Here is a 12,308-nt window from a genome sequence, read left to right on the forward strand (position 1 = left end):
AGAGTTGAAGTCTTTAGCTTGGTGACTGGTGCCATGATTGTGCTTAATAAGTGCTTGTGCTCCTGCCTCTCCCTCACCAAACCTTATCTCTTCCCCTGGTAAACAAGCAGGGGGGCTGATCCCCAAGACTTTTCCAGCTCTGCGCCTGGAGTCTGTAAAGGCGCTTGGAGGTTTGTGAGAAGTTCCCAGGGTGGCAGAAAAGGCCTCAGCCCGGCACGACCCAGCATCCTCAACTCTTCCATAAACCTGTTAGGGCAAGGGCACGAGAAGTAGACCTGGAGGGCCGACAGAGAGGAGCGTTGAAACCAGGAAACTGTACTCAGGAGCTTCTTCTTACCAGTCTGCCCTGTTCTGCGCCTGAGACCCCCCAGAGGAGGCCCTGTGCCCAGGAGCCATGAGCAGTGGGTCCCAGTGGGACAGGGACCCCCAGAGGCATGGAGATATCCCTCCTGGTTAGTGCAGTGCCTCACACACACAGAAGGAGCTCTAGAAATATCTGTAGCCTCATAAGCAGCCAGACCTCCCTCTCAGTTACAAGCCATTGCCATCCTGCCCATTAGCTTGAGCTGAGCCCGGAGTGGCCAGGAGACCTCAGCAGGACTCAGCGTGTAGAAGGGGAAGTCAAGCCCCAAGGGCCCAGGACTGCAGCAAGAGGAAGGCTCACCTGAGCCGCAAGCCCCAGTCCTGGAGACCTAGGAGACGGCCTGGAGTCCAAATAAGATAGGGACCAGCTGCCCACTCCAAACCTTTTTGGCTTTAAGAGGGATTGTAGGGGGCCCCGTGGTGTGGTAAGAACAACACTGTGTTAGGAGTCCTCGGTTCTGGTACCAACACACCCCCTCCACCCCAGCTAATTTTAGGAAAGCTATTTAATTTGTGTGTGTTCTTGGGCATCTGTAGCGGGGTCAGTAACACCTCTCTCAGTGTCATTAACATTTCCACAGTGAAAAAGAATGAGGGAATAATCATAATAGCTAATGGCTGAAGGCTTAGTACGGTCTGGGCCAGACACTTCTAAGAATGCTCGATGTCTTAACTCATGTCACCTTCAAATAACCCCGTGGATTAATATCATTCCCCCATGTTAAAGCTGAGGAAACTGAGGTACGGAGGTTAAGTAATTTGCCTTATTCCCCCCCCCAACCACATATATGCTTATGTTTGAATATATGTAGGAAAAAATTCCTATAAGAATAGACACCAAACTGTTAATGGCAGTTAACTCTGGAGGAAAAGATTTCAAGGTTTTGTATTGTGTGAAGGGAGGGGAACAGGAGGAATTTCTTTTTTAAAATCATATACATTTTTGGGGCGCCTGGGTGGTGCAGTCATTAAGCTTCTGCCTTCAGCTCAGGGCGTGATCCCAGCGATCTGGGATCGAGCCCCACATCAGGCTTCTCCGCTGGGAGCCTGCTTCTTCCTCTCCCACTCCCCCTGCTTGTGTTCCCTCTCTCGCTGGCTGTCTCTATCTGTCAAATAAATAAATAAAATCTTTTTTAAAAAAAACAAAAAAACAAAAAAAAATCATATACATTTCTCTATTGATTGAAAAAAAATATTTTTAAACCGGGATCCTGTATCACTTTTGGAGTTTAAGAAAATGAATAAGGAGGGGCGCCTGGGTTAAGTAGCCGACTCTTGATTTCAGCTTAGGTCATGATCTCAGGATTGTGGGATTGAGCCCCGAGCTAGGCTCCTTGCTCAGCGGAGAGTCTGTCTGAGATTCTCTCTCTCTCTCTCCCTTTGCTCCTCCCCCCCCCCGCTCTCTCTCTTTCTCTCTCTAAAGTAAATAAATGAAATCTTTTTAAATGGAAAGAAGGAAAATGAATAAGGGAATCACAATCCACTGGCTTTCAGACTTAACCACAGAAAAGCATAAGCAGCACGGACCCCCAAGGCAGGGGACACTCTCCAGTCCCAAAAAGGCTTTGGCTGTAGCCAGTTCCCAGAAGCAGGGAGACAGAGGGAGCTACCCACTCTCAAACAATTAGAACACTACCCCTGACCCCAGCAGACCCCTGGGCAGTCTGGGCAGGGTGATCTGTTACATCATGAGCCCAAGGGTCAGTCATGTGGCCTGTGGGGTGGACCCGCTAGTTTTGAGAAGCCAGCTGTCCGCATGTCATGAGGCTGTATCCTTCGCCTTTTTTTTTTAAAGATTTTATTTATTTATTTATTTGACAGAGAGAGAGAGACAGCCAGCGAGAGAGGGAACACAAGCAGGGGGAGTGAGAGAGGAAGAAGCAGGCTCCCAGTGGAGGAGCCTGATGCGGGGCTCCATCCCAGGACCTGGGATCATGCCCTGAGCCGAAGGCAGATGTTTAATGACTGAGCCACTCAGGCGCCCCTATCCTTCACCTTTTTTTTTTTAAAGACTTTATTTATTTATGTGACAGACAGCCAGCGAGAGAGGGAACACAAGCAGGGGGAGTGGGAGAGGAAGAAGCAGGCTCATAGCGGAGGAGCCCGATGTGGGACTCGATCCCGGAACGCCGGGATCACGCCCTGAGCCAAAGGCAGACGCTTTAACGACTGCGCCACCCAGGCGCCCCTATCCTTCACCTTTTTAATTAATCAACTTCTGTATCTGAGGACCAGCAGAGTGCCTGTCAACAGCGGGTCAGTCCTTGGTGCCTCCTGTGAGTCCCCAGATGCCTGCATCTTCATTGTGCCGAGTTTTGTTAATGAATCATCGATGACCCTTCCACTGTCCGAGGAACTCAGCTGGTACTCGCTGTGGCTGTGATGATGGCGTGCATGGCTCCCTTCTCCCTCAGACCTGCCTTGGCTTCTTCTTTTGCTTCCTTTCCCTGTATGCAATTTCTGTAGAAGACTTTGTGTTTTCTGGGTCCTTGGAAGTTAGGTCAGAAGAGAACATCACCTCACCTTTCTAGTTTTTTAAACTGGTTTTTACCATGAGAATCTTTAATGGAATATTTTTATCCTTTCTACTATCAATTTCATATTTTAATCTTGCTTTAGAGAAATATGGGTTTAAGTTTCCTCTCCAGCCTTACCAACCCTTTGATAGCATATGGCTGTCTAGAAACTCCTGTGAACCTCACTGTTCACTTGCCTGGTAGTTCTCAGGATATCGAAGCTGATATACCATTTAATTAGACCTCATGCCATTAGACAGGACCTCAGTCTTTCAGATCACTTCTGTGTTCATGTCCCCACTGTTACCAAGAATTACTTCTGCAACCCATGACCTCTGTTGGTGAATTCTTTCAAGGTTTCCATTTCTTGAAATATGTTCCTAGAGTGCAAGACCAACTGGGGTCCTTACCTTATGCGGCGACTTCCTTTACCTTCGTGTTGTGGGGCTTTTCTTTCAGGCTCTTCTCTTTCCCCATGCTTGAGACGGGAGGCTCAAAAAATTTTTATTCTAGCTTTCTTAAAACTTTTCTTACCAGCCCCCCGCAACCATTCACCAAGTAGTGCACCCACATTTATATGATCCTATTTGATCTCATCTCAGAATATACAGACTTGGCAAGTAGCTGTGCAGGGAAATGTGGAAGATTGGGTCGCACTGTGCACTTTACAAATATTATCTCATCTTGCCCTCACATTAAGGGTCAGTGCAGTGATGGAACTTGGGTGGAGATCACTGGCTCGTGGGGGTTTGAGCTCAAATGACCGATCCCTCGACCACAGTGATGCTGCATTTTCTTTGTAATAGGCTGGATCATAGTGGCCCTTGGACCTTGGTGTTCTGTCTGGTTAGCTGCTTAGGTAGGTGGTGGGGGCAGGTGGTTTGCATTATAATCAACTTCTCTGTTTAATTTGGCTCTATTCAGGCTTTCTAGGCTAGTATTCTTGGCATTGCTAATTATTTGCTGTCCTGTAGAATGGAGATTTAACTCAGCTGAGAAACAAAGTGTCCCTACCTTACCTCAATCCCCGTTTTTGTAGAACCCCACATGGTTAATAGTTTGGAGTATGTCCTTGTTGATACACCCCAAACGCTATACATACACTATATCCATATATCTATATCATACCTACTCAGATTTAATTGTACAAAAATGGAATCATATCCTCGGTACTGATATTTACATGATAGTCCGTGTAGACCATATACATTCTTTTTAATGCTAAAATTATTTCACTGGGTGGAATATATGGGTGTACCATATATCATTACATATCTTATATCATTATCCTGTAGGTGAACATGTAGGTTTCTTCCAATATGTTGCCATTATAAATACAATGAATTTTATTGTACATGGATTTTTCCACATAAATACATAAAATATTTCTGTAGGATTGTTAGAAGTAGGATTTCCATGCTGAAGTTTGGTGTTTTGTTTTGTTTTTGTTTTTGTTTTGTTTTTTTTGGAGAGAGAAAGAGAGTGCAAACAGGGAGAGGTGCAGCGGGAGAGGGAGAGAGAATCCTTAAGCAGACTCCCCACCGAGCATGGGGCCCAATACAGGGCTTGGTCTCACAACCCTGAGATCATGATCTGGAGCTGAAATCAATAGTCGGCTGCTAAATGGCCCGAGCCACCCAGGTGCCCCTATGCTGAAGGATATTAATGCAATTTTCAAGGATCACCCATCTGCTCCTTTGGGGAGGTGAAAATATTTTCCTCTTTTCTTTCTTTCAGAATAAATGCTATCTAACCAATTGGATATTTGCAGTTCTTCAGCATTTTTCCCACTGTTTCTTCCTTCTTTAGGTTCCTTTTAACCACCTTTTCCTTTTTGAGGTGAAACATTGATTTTTTTTTTAAATTGTTTTCCACGCATTTATTATATGCCAGACACCATTCATAGAAATGGCTTAGACGGACATGGAGCTGACATTTAATTGAGGGTGGTGACTGGAAGGAAAGAGATCAACTGGGCCTTGTAGGTTTTATACAAAGTAAAATATACAGGATGATGTGTTAGAGGATGTTACAGTTTTATATTGCTGCACAAAAAACCAACACACACCTAATGCGTTAAAACAGAAATACTGATTTTTTAAAAAATTTTTCTTTTGACACAGCTACAATACAAATTTTGATCTGACAACAACCATCGCTGTAACATGTCAACTTTTTTCTCTGTTGCTAGTCCTTGCTTATATGTAATCATAATTTTAAAATTTCTCTATTTTTTATGATTATGAAAGTGATATATACGTCTTATTTAAAAAATCACAGAAATGCGTTAATAGAAAAATGAGTCACTCTCAGTTCTACTCCACCCCCAAAGATAAGAACTATTAACAATTTATAAATATTTTCGTAGTTACCATCAAAACATAGATATGATTTATTTTTACATAGTAATAAATATTAGCCATTTTCATATGTTTACAACATCTTTGTAATTATAGTTTTTCCCAAAAGACTTTTGTTTGGACTGGAATCCGTTTTTTTAAAGATTTTATTTATTTATTTGAGGGAGAGAGAGAAAATGAGTGGAGGGAGGGGCAGAGGGAGAAGCACACTCCCTGCAGAGTAGGGAGCCCCATGCGGGACTCGATTTCAGGACCCTGGGATCATGACCTGAGCCAAAGGCAGATGCTTAACCAACCAAGCCACCCAGGTGCCCAACTGGAATCCATTTTTAATGTTTCTCTTTTCCTCTTATTAGAAATATCTTATATTTTTGAACAGTGAACAAAATTACAAGAGAAAAATAAGATCACCAATAACATTGTCACCTAGAAATAATCACTATGACAATTTCGGTGCATTTGCATCTATAAATGTAAATCTTTGTCCAGATTTTTTGTTGTTGTCATTTTCTGGGGATAGGTTCCTACTAGAGGAATTAGTGGGGGGGAAGGGCTTAAATATTTTTACTCTGGAGATACTTTGCCAAATTTCCTAACTATGAGATTACTCACCTAATAATTTTCATTGTAAATGGTTACATAATATTGTTTGGTTCTGTAGTTTACTTAACTATTCTCTTACAGCTGGATGTCCAGATGTTATGACCTCACAGGGCTGCTGAAAAAACTAGACGAGAGAGTGTAGCTGGGAACCCAGCCCTGGGCCTGACTCAGAGAGTAACTCCATTACTTTGTCTACCCTTCCTTCCACCACTCCAGGTACTGCTGTTCCTGTCCTCTGGAAAACACAGCCTTAACTGCCTCTGTCCCTTCTGGAGGCCACTCCAGCCTATCCCCCAAAGCCTGTGCATTCTAAAGATATCAACCTCTCCTGGGCCCAGACCAGGCGAGACTCCTGTTTCCTATAGGATGACATGCTAAGGTGACAACCCTCTTTCAGAAGTCACTGACACTGACAAGGTAGCCATATCACACGTGGTGTTAGCAGATGCAAAGATAATAGAAATTCAGAGCTATTCTCTCCTTCTGAGGATGCTGTCTTTAGGAAGGTCTAACTGTGGAAGGGAAACACAGCTCAAGACTGGACTTGAATAGAAGTAGAGTCCAGCCCAGGGGTGAATTTGTATAATTGACTTTCTCGGTCCTTCAAGGTACAGCAAACACAGTCTGCCTCCTTCAGAGACCTTTTCTGAAAGCCTCCAGTCCTCACAACTCTTCCATCATCTGGGCATTTCATCCATCACTTATTGTGTCGTATAACTTATTCACCAAACCCCCTCTGAGGATCTGCTCTGTCCCCAGCACTGTGCTAGGCAGTGAGGAAATGACCATGAACAGCAAAGGTACCGATCTTACCTCTGGTTGCTTACAGTCTAACAGGAAAGAGGGACACTACACAAGGACTGTGCTTGCAAGAGTGACCGCTCTTCCTCTCAAGAGAGCTGGGCTGATTTTCCACTCCTGGGGGGGGGGGTTAGGAGTGTGTCTTTCATTCCTTTTGGGCCTTGTGTGATCTGATACACTCTGGGTTCACAGCAGTTGCTCAATAAATACCATTTGAACACTTAACAGTGAGAAACAAATTATAAATATGTTGATCGCCTTTTTTATTGAGTTATAATTGACATAAAACATTATGTTAGTTTCAGATGTACAACATCATGATTCCGAGTATATATTCCAAAATGATCACCACAGTTAGTGTTAACATCCATCACCATATATAGTTACAATTTTTTTTTCTTGAGATGACTCCTTTTAAGGTCTACTCAGCAAATTGTAAATATGGATATGGTGTTATTAACTATAGTCACTGCACTGTAGTTTGATTGCTTCGTGATTTCCTTCTCTTTCTATACGTTTAGAGGCACCAGGGTGGAAAGAGCAGAGATTCGGAGATTTCATGGGACCTGGGTTCAAATCCTGATTTTGCCTGTTACCAGCTGGATACTTGTGGACAATTTGCTCTCTGAGCTCCAGGCACCTCCTCCGTATAATAAGGGCAACAATATCTCCCCCAAGAGTTAGTATGAGGATTAAATGAGGAAATTTTTGTAAACCTGATATTGAATCTTAAATGTCATTTCCCTTCCCCTGGCCAATTGAACTTGGAATGAGAGGCCTACGAAGACTTTTTCCTAATATGGGGGCATCCATTCATTTTAGATGACAAGTGTAGGAAGGAATAGTGAAATTTTAGGTCTGCAAGGGATCTTAGCTTAATCCCTTTACTTTCTTGGTGAGGAAATTGAGGCCCAGAGAACTCAGGGGGAACTTCCCTAAGGTTGCACAGTGATTTTAATAGGCTGGCTGGAAATAGAATCCAGGTCTTGATTCCAGCACCCAATGTGTTTTGGGCAGTCTCTCCCAGAATCACACTGCTAACCTCTCACTCTCAGAAAAGGAAGTGCCTTCACATTACAGTTCATCTGAGGTCACTCTCCAGGGAGAAGAATTCCTGTGAAATTGGATGGAGAGATTCTCACACCCTTTACAGAATTCTGGAGACTGGTCAGGAGGTGATCAGCTCACTTTGTCACGTTCCATGTCAGACAAGGCCAGGATGGACTGACTTCCAGATGATTTGGCGGCCAGGTATCCCTAGACAGTAGGGCAAGCCTCCTCCCCTCTTTTCTTGGGGAGATGAAAAGCTGGGGGAGTGGTCGCACAGGACAGGCACTTGACATCACTCAAGACCCAAACACTCCACATTCCTCAGAATATAGTGCTCTGCCTTCCGGATCCTCAACTTCTCTTAATGAAAATAATAATAAGACCAGTATTACTAGGTGCCAGGCACAGTTAAGGGCTCTCCACACATTATCTTTGCCTGAACACTTGTAACCTACAAAACGAGGCACTGAGAATTTCCTTTGTTTGCTTAAGGTTGCCCAGCTGGGTCTTAGTCTTTTTTTTTTTTTAAGATTTTATTTATTTATTCATTCGACAGAGAGAGAGAGAGACAGCCAGCGAGGGAGGGAACACAAGCAGGGGGAGTGGGAGAGGAAGAAGCAGGCTCCCAGCAGAGCAGGGAGCCGAATGTGGGGCTCGATCCCAGGACCCCGGGATCACGCCCTGAGCCAAAGGCAGATGCTTAACGACTGAGCCACCCAGGCACCCCACCCAGCTGGCTCTTAAACCCAGCTTGACTCAAGTGCCCTTACTCTCAGGACGTCTAGATGGCTCAGTCAGTTAAGTGTCTCCTTTGACTAAGATCATGATCCCACGGTCTTGGTATTGAGTCCCCCAACTGCAGGGGGGAAAAAAATCCCTACTCAGCGGGGAGTCTGCTTCTCCCTCTGCCTGACACTCCCCCTGCTTGTGCTCATGTGGTCTCTCTCTCTCTTAATAAAATCTTAAATCTCTAATAAACTCTTAAAAAAAAAAAGATTCTCTCTTCATCTGTCCCCCCATGTTCACATGCGTGTGCACTCTCTAAAATAAATAAATAAGTCTAAAAAGGGGGGAGCCTTTACTCTCAACTACTTTGCTAGATTGGCTCCACTTACTCAAAAATTCTTAACAAATCAGTGGGAAGGTTTCCACATCTTGTGAACTTTCTCTCCTCTCAAGTGGGGTAGAAAGTAGTCTGGAAAGTTGGAAAAAGGGGCAAAGAGCCAGCCTACATTCCTTTCCTACAGAGCTCAGCCTTAGCACCTCCCCATCCTCATCCACTCCCTTCTCGCCTGACCCTGAAGCTTTTCCGTCCAATATCATCCGCGTCTTCTCCATCCCCCATCCCAGTGCCTTCCAATCCCGCCGGATTCCTTCTCCATCCATGTTCCATTCTTGTCCTCATCCTTATCCCTTCAAGGCAGAATTTGGGTTGGGCTTTGTCCCAAGGCCTGTGATCAATATCTGTGACTTGTGGCAGAAGTTTGTTCCCTTGTACACTGTCAGTATGAACGTTTCCATGAATTTCCTCTAAGTCATCCTTCCCCACTCCTCTTTCCTTGAGGTATTTTTGCAGCTTCCCTTGCTTACGTAATTTCCCAGAGCCTATCCTCTTCCCTACACCCACTTGTGTAGTCGCTGACCTCATTTTCTCAACCCAAAGGCACATTGTGTGATGGCTGCCTGTTCCTGGATTATCCCAGGGGCCCTTACTCTTATCTCAGCAACAAATGGCTAACTGGAAATCTGGGCAAGGTTAGACTGAGCAGCCAGACCACAAGAATATATGCCTGGGGTTGACATCTAGAACCTGGCTGGAGTAGGGGGTCAGAACTGAGGCCAGGCCAGCTGAGTGCCCCCTGAGGTTATTCAAGATCATGATGGCACGTCCCTCTGTCCAGCTGGACATGCACTTGAGATTGGCGTCTGGGCAAGAGTGATCATGGAGTCTTCAGGCGATCCTCAGGCCCTAGATGGCAGGGAGGGTAGGGCTGAGCAGAGTGCTATGGAGAATCACGACAGCCACATCAACAACGTTCTCTAGTCTGGCTAGGAGAGGTGAGGTAGGATGGGGCAGATAAACACTTCGAGCAGTCTTTAGAAAGGAATAAAGAAGGCACTGAGGGGCCAGATTTGGGAAGAAGCTAAAGTCGAGACTTGAGGGACTAGAGTTTGGGATTCATCACTGGTTGTGCACCAGTGAGGAGCAGAAGGGCTGGAAACTCATAGGCTTGATGCTGTTAATAAGTAGGTAGATTAATAATCATCACATATTGCAATTGTGTAATACATGCTTCTACTACAATGCAGGCTCTGATCGTTTTCTTCCTTCTTTCCTTCCTTCCTTCCTCCTTTTCTTTCTTTCTTTCCCTTTCTTTCTTTCTTTTTCTTTCTTTTCCTTCTTTCTGTTCTTCCTTCCTTCCTTTTCTATTTTTTTAATGCAAGTGATTAACTTAACTTTTGATTGCTGGGGCATTGGCTCAGTTGGTTGAGCATCTGACTCTTGGTTTCGGCTCAGGTCATGACCTCAGGGTCCTGGGATGGAACGCTGCGTTGGGCTCCGCGCTCAGTGCAGAGTCTACTTGTCCCTCTCCCTCCACTTCTCCCCCTGTTCTCTTTCTCTCTCTTTCATAAGTGAATAAAATCTTTTAAAAAATGGTCAAAGGACCAAAGCAGACATACAAAAGATAAACAGGTACATGAAAAGATGCTCGATGTCGATAGTCAGTAGGGGAACGCAAACTCAAACCTCACGCCTGTTAGAACAGCCATCATCAGAAAGATAAGAGATAGTAAATGCTGGCATGGTTGTGGAGAAAAGGGAACCCTTGTGCACTGTTCTGTCAGGAGGATTGTAATTTGGTGCAGCCACTGTGAAAAACAGTATGGAAGATCCTCTAAAAAGAAAACCAAGAACTACCATATGATCCAGCAATTCCACCTCTGGGAATATGTCTAAAGGAAACAGAAACGCTAACTTGAAAAGGTATTTGTTCTGCCGTACTGATAGAAGCACTATTTACATTAGCCAACACACAGAAACAACTAGAGCGGGATAAATGAATAGAGAAGTTGTGGTATGTAAGTATATATGTGGAATATTATTCAGTCATAAAAAATGAGGAAATCTTACCTTTGTGGTAATGTGGATAGAGCTTGAAGGCATTGCGCCAAGTGAAACAAGTCACACAGAGAAAGATAAATACTGTATGATCTCACCTATATATGGAACAATAACCACAAAAAGGCCACCAAACTCAGAGAAAAAGAGATCAGATTTGTGGTTACCAGAGGTGGGGGTGGGGACGGGGAAGCAGAGGAAGGGGATCAAAAGGTACAAACTTCCTAGGGGCGCCTCGGTGACACAGCGGTTAAGCGTCTGCCTTCGGCTCCCGGCGTTATGGGATCGAGCCCCACATCAGGCTCCTCTGCTATAAGCCTGCTTCTTCCTCTCCCACTCCCCCTGCTTGTGTTCCCTCTCTCGCTGGCTGTCTCTATCTCTGTTGAATAAATAAATAAAATCTTAAAAAAAAAAAAGGTACAAACTTCCAGTTATAAGAGAAATAAGTTCTAGGGATGTAACGCGCAACGTTATGTTAGCCAACGGTGCTGTATGATATATGGGAAAGATGTTAAGAGAGTAAAACCTAAGAGTTGTCATTACAAGGAGAAAAAAATGATTTTTCCTTTTCTTTTTTTCTTTTTATGGGAGTTACATGAGATGATGAATGTTAGCTGAAGCTATTGTGGTGATCATTTCACAATATATGTAAATCAAACCATTAGGCTGTACTCCTTAAACTTATACAGTAATAGAGTGATACGGGTTAATTATTTCTCAATAAATACGGGGGAGAAAAGAGGCAATCATTTAAAAGATGGCTATCTTGAATAAACACGTTGCCAGCCACACAACTAGATAAAGAGCCAGGCTGTGAACCCTCCCACCTCACCACTGGAAGCTCCATTGTTTTAGGAATCTACGTTGAGTTTGTTTGATAACTAACTATTTGAGCTGCTTGTTTTTTCTCTTCCTGTACTTTCAATTCCCACTCTTACGGGGGTTTTTAAATTTTTTTTTAGAGGTGGTGAGGGGCAGAAAGAGAATCTTAAGCAGGCTCCGCACTGGGGCTCGATCTTACAACCCTGAAATCGCGACCTGAGCCAAAATCAGGAGTCGAAGCTTAACTGACTGAGCCACCCAGGCACTCCTCTTATGGGTTTTTTAAAAAGATTTTATTTTTAAGTACTCCCCACCCAACATGGGGCTCGAACTCACAACACTGAGATTAAGAGTTGCATGCTCCACCCACCAACCCAGCTAGCCAGGCACCCCTCCACTCTTAATGTTTTAAATTCACCAATAAAGAGTGAGCTTGCAAAACTCTAAGCACCCATCCTCTACCCCAATAGAAGCAGAACCCCAGGCCCAAGCTATGACCTCACTGTGTGGCCCCAGGTGTACCATGTGATTTCCTTATAAGTAATAAACCTCATCTCTTTCAAAGTCTCCTGTTGGTTAGTGCTGAGGGCGGGTGTCTTGCAGTCATAAGGAGAACCCCAAGGGCTGGTCCAGCTACAACACTGATTACTGATAGGCTGTGACTGGCACACA

Source organism: Ursus americanus, chromosome 36, assembly GCF_024610735.1.
Source record: "Ursus americanus isolate L20-20 chromosome 36, mUrsAme1.1.p, whole genome shotgun sequence".
Lineage (NCBI taxonomy): Eukaryota > Metazoa > Chordata > Mammalia > Carnivora > Ursidae > Ursus > Ursus americanus.